The following is a 7,934-nucleotide window of genomic DNA, read 5'->3' on the forward strand; positions in this document are numbered from 1 at the left end:
ACATTTGCTCGTGTAAGGCCTGCAAGTTTTTTCCTTATTTTTACCGGGTGTAGGCCTTACATGAGTCAGGCTTTATGGCTACTCACGGATGCTTTGAACTGCACTCGGACTGCTAAACAAGTGAATGCAACCACTGGCGGCAGTCTATGAGCACATTTAAGCCGGCGACCTATTTTTCGGACACGGGCTAGTGGCATCTTGTAGAGGCTTGCGGTAATTAACCAGCACGAAAGTATGAGCGCACCTTTCTTCCAAATTTTTAAACTCCAAAGTTAACCCTTTGTGGTACGATGTCGGGCTCTACAACGCAACACGGCCGTAGTGGTCCGCTGTCGCGCACTGCCCGACAAGGGGGCTCGGGGATTAAATGTTGCGGTTTTTCTCACTGCGATTCGTGCGCATTCTTTGTATACACGATGCGCCATCTCTGTTTGTTGAAGTTTACTTCTCTTTGCACTAGGGTGCAGCACAATGTTCAGCACGGCTTCTGGATACCAGAGCGTTCTCACTTGCGTGCGGAACAGCACGTTCGCGTGCGTTTTACGGTGGTGCATTTAGTGAAAGCTTCTAGGGGTTTCCATTGTCAATAGCTTTATTTTGAGGCGCACACAGCTGCAGAATCATGGTGAGAAAGAACAGCGACACCTGCAGTACCGCCGCAACCTCATCCTACAGCTGGTGGGTGACGTGAGGGCTAGAGCCAAAAAGCGAGGCCCATCTGCGCGGACGGAGTGCGAGGAAAGGCTAGATGGGAGGAGCCATTTCATCTACATGCTCTCAGGCCAAAGCAGCAAGGACTGTGGCGCTTGTAGCGATTGAAAAACAAACGGAGACAGGAGGGAAACTGTTTTTCTGCAAAACCTGCAGTAACAACCCTGGCCTGCACCCAGGAGAATGCTTCGAATCACAAGCTGCTCAAATATCGGTAGAGGAGTTGCCTGCAGAATGAAAGAGAAAAAATAAATATCCTGTGAGTTTTTCTTCCACAGTTGGTGGTTTTCCTAGCGGCGCCACAAACTGGCAAAATAGTTTTGGACCAGAACAGCCGGAAAGTGGGTAAAAGTTTCGGACCGCAAAGGGTTAAGGTGCGGGCTTTACACAAGGGCGTTGCACGAGTAAATACAGTAGAATGTGTTCTTTGTATTCATATAAGCAGCATAGAGTGTAAAGTTGGTCCACACAACCGTCTTGGGTTTTCCTTACATTTCCCCATGATTGATTTGTGTTTAAGTAAGCAATGCGTAGAGGGAAGTTGCCTGGGGCATTTAAAACAGCTGGGTCGGTGAGTGAAACCTTCTTTCGATTCACTGCTGTGTCATCTGCCATTCCATGTGGCGGATTGCTGGATAATAATGACACAGCCCTCACTTGATCATGTGGGAAAGAGGCCAAGTCAGCTCCTGTGAACCTCAATGATGTAGGTTACTTATCTTATGTGTGACTGGTTCCTACCATGCTACGACACGGTTTGCAACCATGCAGAGTCCTCTTAACATTAGAACCAGGGAAGGCATACCCAAAACTTGACATTCAGTTGCTCCCAGAGCAATTGGAGGAGCCATGCGATCAAAATCCGATCCTGGCTTAAAGCTGAAAATACCTCGAAGCGCTCTGCTATAGAACCAGGTGAATGTGTTATAGAGCGTTCGATTTCAACCAGCTGAATATAAACTGCCTCCAGAGAGCGCTTAATGTGCTTGAAAGTGACCAGTCAGATGTACCATTAAATGAGTTAGGGAGCATATATAATGCCTAAGCATTGTTGTGTGCCATTCAGCAAATCTAGCTCGGAAGATATGGAAATTTTTATGTTATGAGCTGCTGAGCTGCTCTCTGAAGAAACTCTTAGAGGATGCGTGGCTGCTGAACATATTGCCATAAGGCGATGCTAGGGGCAGCCAAGGTCCAGGGCAGTCGCCTGCTCACTCATTTTACAGTACCTGATCACAGAGTTCAAATTAAACGGAAGATCCTGTTGGCAAATGCAGTGCCGTCCCGAATTCCACTGTGACCAGGTTACAAAGAACCAGGTGTCCTCAAACATTGATTTCTGAGTGGCAAACAGATGTGATCCAATACGCTAAGAGAGCCGCAGGCAGTGCAGATCTGCCAACAGGAGCTACAGCTTCCGGGTTCTCCCACAGAATGCCTGCAGAAGGCGACTGCCCTGTGGACGGGACTGTGGTTAACTTGCAATGGGCTCATGGGCCATGAAATCTGTTTGAAACGAACAGTCCGTCATTGCTTCTTTTTTAAGTGTTGCCATTCTATGCTGCCCGTCATCACGTTTTCGATATGTATTAGAAAAAATGTGCATTATTCTTCAGACATTTGTTATTAACAACTCAATGTATCTATGGCAGAATGTAGTGTCTGTAATTTGGAGATAAATTATTCGAATGCCCAAATTTACAAAATTAGCGGCCCATAGTCATCCACTGAGTGGCTACATGGCTTTTTCCCAGCCCGATCACTAGCACCATAAACGGTTCTGTGAAAGGTAATGGAACTACGCGACCTTTGGCTCCAGGTGGAAGAGCACTCACGGCAGGTCACTGCAAGGAAGATTGAGTCGCCATGGTAGAAGCCCGTTTTTAACACGAAAGTGTTTTATGCCGGGGTCCACCAAGACTTCAGTGACGTATTTCCGTCACGGAAATACGTCAGCTTACAATGTACACGAACATAATACAAAGAAAGAAACCAGAAGAAAAAGTTCCACAAACATGCAAAATTTGGAAATCGAACCCACGACCTCTCGGTCCGCGACGATAGACCGCCGAGCGTTTAACCCATTGCGCCACAAACGCATTTGCGGAGAGCTACACAGACGCGCCTTATATATCTAACACTCCTCCGTGTACCCGCGCTCTTGCTCGGGGCGGTGCCGCCGCCTACGAGCAGAAAAGAGAAGTACTGCATTATGACACTAACGCGCACCGACAGTGAACGCTTCGGTGGTCTCAGCACTACGACTATAGTGCCTAGAATATACTTACTAGTGTGCCGACCGCCGGGCGTTTCTAATGGGAGACGCTGGCACCGCCGGTGATGCCTTCCGCCGGAGGCCACCAGACGGCGACACTGTTTGGGGACCGTGCTAACCGAGCGGCGCATCGCGCGTCGCTTGCGCTTCGGATGCACTTTGGATGCGCGTTCGTAAGCGCAGTCGGTTTGCGGCGCGTTGTAGCTTTCGAGCAAGTAGCATGTGGTGCCTCCGCATGTCATTGCTGGGTTTCTTTTCTGAGCGCGTGGTTCGCACTTGTGTCTGTTCACGGACGGAACCGAGATGTCGCAGAAAACGAGGCGTAAAGACAGCACACCGTTTTGTCCCATATTGTACAACTGGATACCGCTCAAACAACGAGCAAGTCTCATTATTCAGCGCGCCTGCTGGCTGGCCAGAACGTTTTGCCGAGTGGGAGAAGAATATAAGAGGGCAGATAGAAGGCTAACTCTGGCGGCTGTCGCTTGTGAGAAACACTTTAATAATTGCTACATTGAGCGCTCGTTCAAAATTAGTCGACGGTGTTTCGCCCATGAAAATGTGCCCTGTTTATTACCGTCATTTATGGTAATTAATTTAATTTATGGTAATTAGATACAACTTGGTGTGAATTTAGCATTTGTGGACCTGTCTCGCATATAATAGTTTACTGTGGAAAAAAAGTTACACTTCTTCGGAAACCACGTATTTATTTATTGGTATTTTTCGCAGGAACACCCGGTAGCGTGTAGCGTTATAATGATAACTGTGCGTACGATCGTTTGTAAGTGAAACGAAATCATATTCTTTCGATTACACTTTGCACCTCAACCAACGTTCCGCAAAGCGAAACGGGCTGGGGCAGCCCATTGGCGTCTGTCGCACACGCGCGCGTTGGCTAGAGACGCCGCTCGGCATAGCACGGTCCGTACGGCTATCGCCGTCTGGTGGCCGCCGTTGGAAGGCATCATTCTCCGTGCCACCGGAAAGCCCGCGGTCGGCACACTAGTAAGTATATTCTAGGCACTATACTACGACGCCTCGATGCCAGCATTCGAAGGACGCTGGCATCAAGAAGCACTACCAACGCCACCTAGGTGGCGTTCACCGTACTCAGCACAGCGGAGCGTGGCCTCCGCAATTAGCTCTGAAAATGTTTCTGAAGTTGATCGCGGAGGCTGCAATTACGACGCGCTGTACGCGCTGATTTGACTCGGTGACGATTCAGTTACGTGCTTTGTCTTGCGCGTTGTATTAGTGTGTCAGTTACGTGCTCGTCTTTCGCGTTGTGCTAGCGTGTGCAGCGTAGTGCAGCTTCCATATGCACGACGGTTGCTCATGGTCATCGACGTTGGTAGTCGTGATGGAGGAGACGTGCCACCAGGCGTCAGCGTGGGTGCATCAACGCCTAAGGGCGCTTTAGCCACAAAACACCAATAGACATTATATATCAATGTGCAATAAACATTACACTACTTCTGTGAAGACACGTTTCACTTTCGTGTTCTATACCGATTCCTATATAAGAGGGATCAACCACATTTTTAACACGAAAGTGTTTTATGCCGGGGTCCACCAAGACTTCACTGACGTATTTCCGTCACGGAAATACGTCACAGAACATAATACAAAGAAAGCAAACCAGAAGAAAAAGTTCCACAAACATGCAAAATTTGGAATCGAACCCACGACCTCTCGGTCCGCGACGATAGATCGGCCGAGCGTTTAACCCATTGCGCCACAAACGCATTTGCAGAGAGCTACACAGACGCGCCTTATATATCTAACACTCCTCCGTGTACCCGCGCTCTTGCTCGGGGGGGGTGCCGCCGCCTACGAGCAGAAAAGAGAAGTACTGCATTATGACACTAACGCGCACCGACAGTGAACGCTTCGGTGGTCTCAGCACTACGACGCCTCGATGCCAGCATTCGAAGGGACGCTGGCATCAAGAAGCACTACCAACGCCACCTAGGTGGCGTTCACCGTACTCAGCACAGCGGAGCGTGGCCTCCGCAATTAGCTCTGAAAATGTTTCTGAAGTTGATCGCGGAGGCTGCAATTACGACGCGCTGTACGCGCTGATTTGACTCGGTGACGATTCAGTTACGTGCTTTGTCTTGCGCGTTGTATTAGTGTGTCAGTTACGTGCTTCGTCTTTCGCGTTGTGCTAGCGTGTGCAGCGTAGTGCAGCTTCCATATGCACGACGGTTGCTCATGGTCATCGACGTTGGTAGTCGTGATGGAGGAGACGTGCCACCAGGCGTAAGCGTGGGTGCATCAACGCCTAAGGGCGCTTTAGCCACAAAACACCAATAGACATTATATATCAATGTGCAATAAACATTACACTACTTCTGTGAAGACACGTTTCACCTTTCGTGTTCTATACCGATTCCTATATAAGAGGGATCAACCACATTTTCTTTCTTTTTGTTTTTGTAGATTTAGCCTTTCTTTGCCTGTGCTATGTATTCTTGTAATTTTGACTCAGTGAATTATCGAATTACACATTGCTTTTTGCTATTTCTTTGCCTTGGAAAGGAAGAGAAACTGAGCATAGCTGTTTCTGTATTATGCTGTCTCTAAGTTTAGCTGTCAAAAGTATGAAAATGACAAGATTGGCACCTGCTGTGCCATTTCATTTTTGTGCAGTGGCCACCGAGGACACTCCTCTTCAGAGAAGCCACCATCCGACAGCTCTCCGATCGAAAAGCTGAAAAACGAACTCTTTCGTCAGGCTCTGATCCGCGGAGAACGCTGTCGACCCATCGCAGTGTGCAACGCTCAGCGAGACACTTCGTGACAAGTGCGGCACTACGTGTCGCCGGGGAACAACCATGGAGATGGACGCAGTCGCGCGCCCCAATCGGCGACGGTATGGCCGGCACTGCCGAGGAGGAAGAAGAACTCCAGGAGCAGGTCATCAAGCTCAAGTCGCTCCTGTCGAAGCGGGAACAAAATTGGAACCTCCGTGCCGTGCTCAAGGCCAAACAAGCGGAACCGCCGAGGTGGCCTCACCAACCTCAAGTCCAAGTACGAAACTGAGAAGGCAGTTGTCAGCGAGACCATGACGAAGCTCCGGCACGAGCTCAAGTCTCAAAGAGGACGCCGCGAATTCGCTTCGTTGCGCGCCATGTTTGCGGCACGGTGTGAAGAATATGTGGCTCAGCTCGACGACCTCCAGAGGCAGCTTGCAGCTGCTGAGGACGAGCGCAACAGACCCTCAACTCGCTGCTCGCATGGCGATCCACCAGAAAACTGGCGTTGACGCAGAGGCTTGAAGACATGGAGATGGACCGGAGCGATCGAACATGCGAGAAGGCACACGGGAAAGCCACGCGAGGCCCCTCGCGCAGAGCGGTTCGGCACAGCAGCAGCAAACAGCAAAGAGGCAGTCCCCACCACTCTTCGTTGCCATTCTTCGGTTATGGTGGCAGGTCACCAGCGTAGGGACTACTGAATGCAAGAAGCTGCAGCACGGCCGACAGGCGAGTTCAAGCTGCAGGGTCGACGCAGTGATTGGTCAGGCATGAGGCTGCGCCATGAATACTGCATTGATGAATCACAGCACGGCTGAACGACCCTTTGCTTCCAGACACATTTTGACGACAGCTGGCGCCATGGCTATCGATCAGCTGCTGTGAACACTTCTGCTTCTTCCAGACACGTCTTGCTGACGACTGGCCGTGGCTGTGACCGGCTGTTATGAAGACATGAAAGGGAATACCTGTACGTATGGTTTTCTTTACCATGGCAGCTGGTGCTGCTCTTCTGGAGATGTCTTGCAGGAACATGACGCAAACTGCAGAAGTCTGCCGTAATCACCAGCCACCATCAAGGCAATGGGCAACTGAAATGAATTTATACCGTAACAGAAGCAGCAGACGTGGCCACTGTAGGGCACTCCGAGGAGGTGCAGCATGGCCGCCGACTACATTTCCATCGGGACAATGGCGGCATCTTCTGTCCCGAGTGTGGTCGTTAACGGTGACTAATCAAGAGCGCTTGTGACGACGAAAGGAAATTCACAACTTCCGAGAGGCTGTACCAGTGTGTCTGGTGAAGCTTGGTGCTCCCCCTGTCATCCGAAGATGCGTGTCATAGGTTGATGAAAATGAACTACGATTAAAATTGACGTTCACATCAGCATTCGCATGTGAGCGCAGAGAGCAGGGCAGGACAGCCTGTTGGTACTCTTTCGTGCCCTTCCGTCGGCCTGGTTGAAGAGTGCAAGCAAAAAATAGATTTTCTTCTTACCCTCGTCCAGCCAGCGGTCATGATAAGTCCCTTCAAGATGCGTGACCGGTTTCACTCTGGAAAGAGGAAGCACCCTTGCCCGGTACCTTTAATCTTGTCATTGAGCCAGTCCTCTACAGTTTATACTGTGCAGAAATCAAAGCGTTGCGGGCCGCTTTGAAGCAGGTGGGCTTTCATTTTAACCAGTGAAGCTGAATTTAACGCCACGTTTTAAGCAGCTATTTTCACTCGTGAGCAGCTGAGAACAGTGTTTTTGCTGTTGCATCCGGATATTGCCACAAGCAGCGAAACGTCCACAGGGCCAACATTTCTCTCGAAACTGAGTTCGGGCTTTTTCGACATTGTGTCAACTGGCTGGCAGCCGGCTAAGCAACTTGGACACTTTTTGGCATGTTACACCGCCCACTGCTGTTGCTGTGAATAGGCTGTATCATATGTGTCTGCTTCGTGTCAAAAAAACTTGTGAAATGCGTGGTGGGTTGGTACTTAAAGGGGTGTATATTTGACAAATGCAGGAAATATAGGGAAGGGCTATGGCTTATGGGTGGTGAGTTTTTTTTTTTTTTTTTTTTCAGGCATTCTAGTTTATGGTGTGAAACGAATGTGTCATGTCAAGGAGGCAGTTCTGGCTGTGCAGTATTTTCAAACATGGATAACAGGGAGCACTTAAATGTCAGAGTGCAGAACT

General features: G+C 49.5%; 1 pseudogene; it reads left to right on the forward strand.

Moving 5' to 3' along the window:
- The window catches only part of LOC119466561 (protein bicaudal D-like), a 109,010-nt pseudogene extending 102,561 nt beyond the window's left edge, over positions 1–6,449 (forward strand).
- The last annotated feature ends 1,485 nt before the right edge of the window (positions 6,450–7,934 follow it).

The sequence above is a fragment of the Dermacentor silvarum genome, chromosome 10 (genome assembly GCF_013339745.2).
Source record: "Dermacentor silvarum isolate Dsil-2018 chromosome 10, BIME_Dsil_1.4, whole genome shotgun sequence".
Classification (NCBI taxonomy): domain Eukaryota; kingdom Metazoa; phylum Arthropoda; class Arachnida; order Ixodida; family Ixodidae; genus Dermacentor; species Dermacentor silvarum.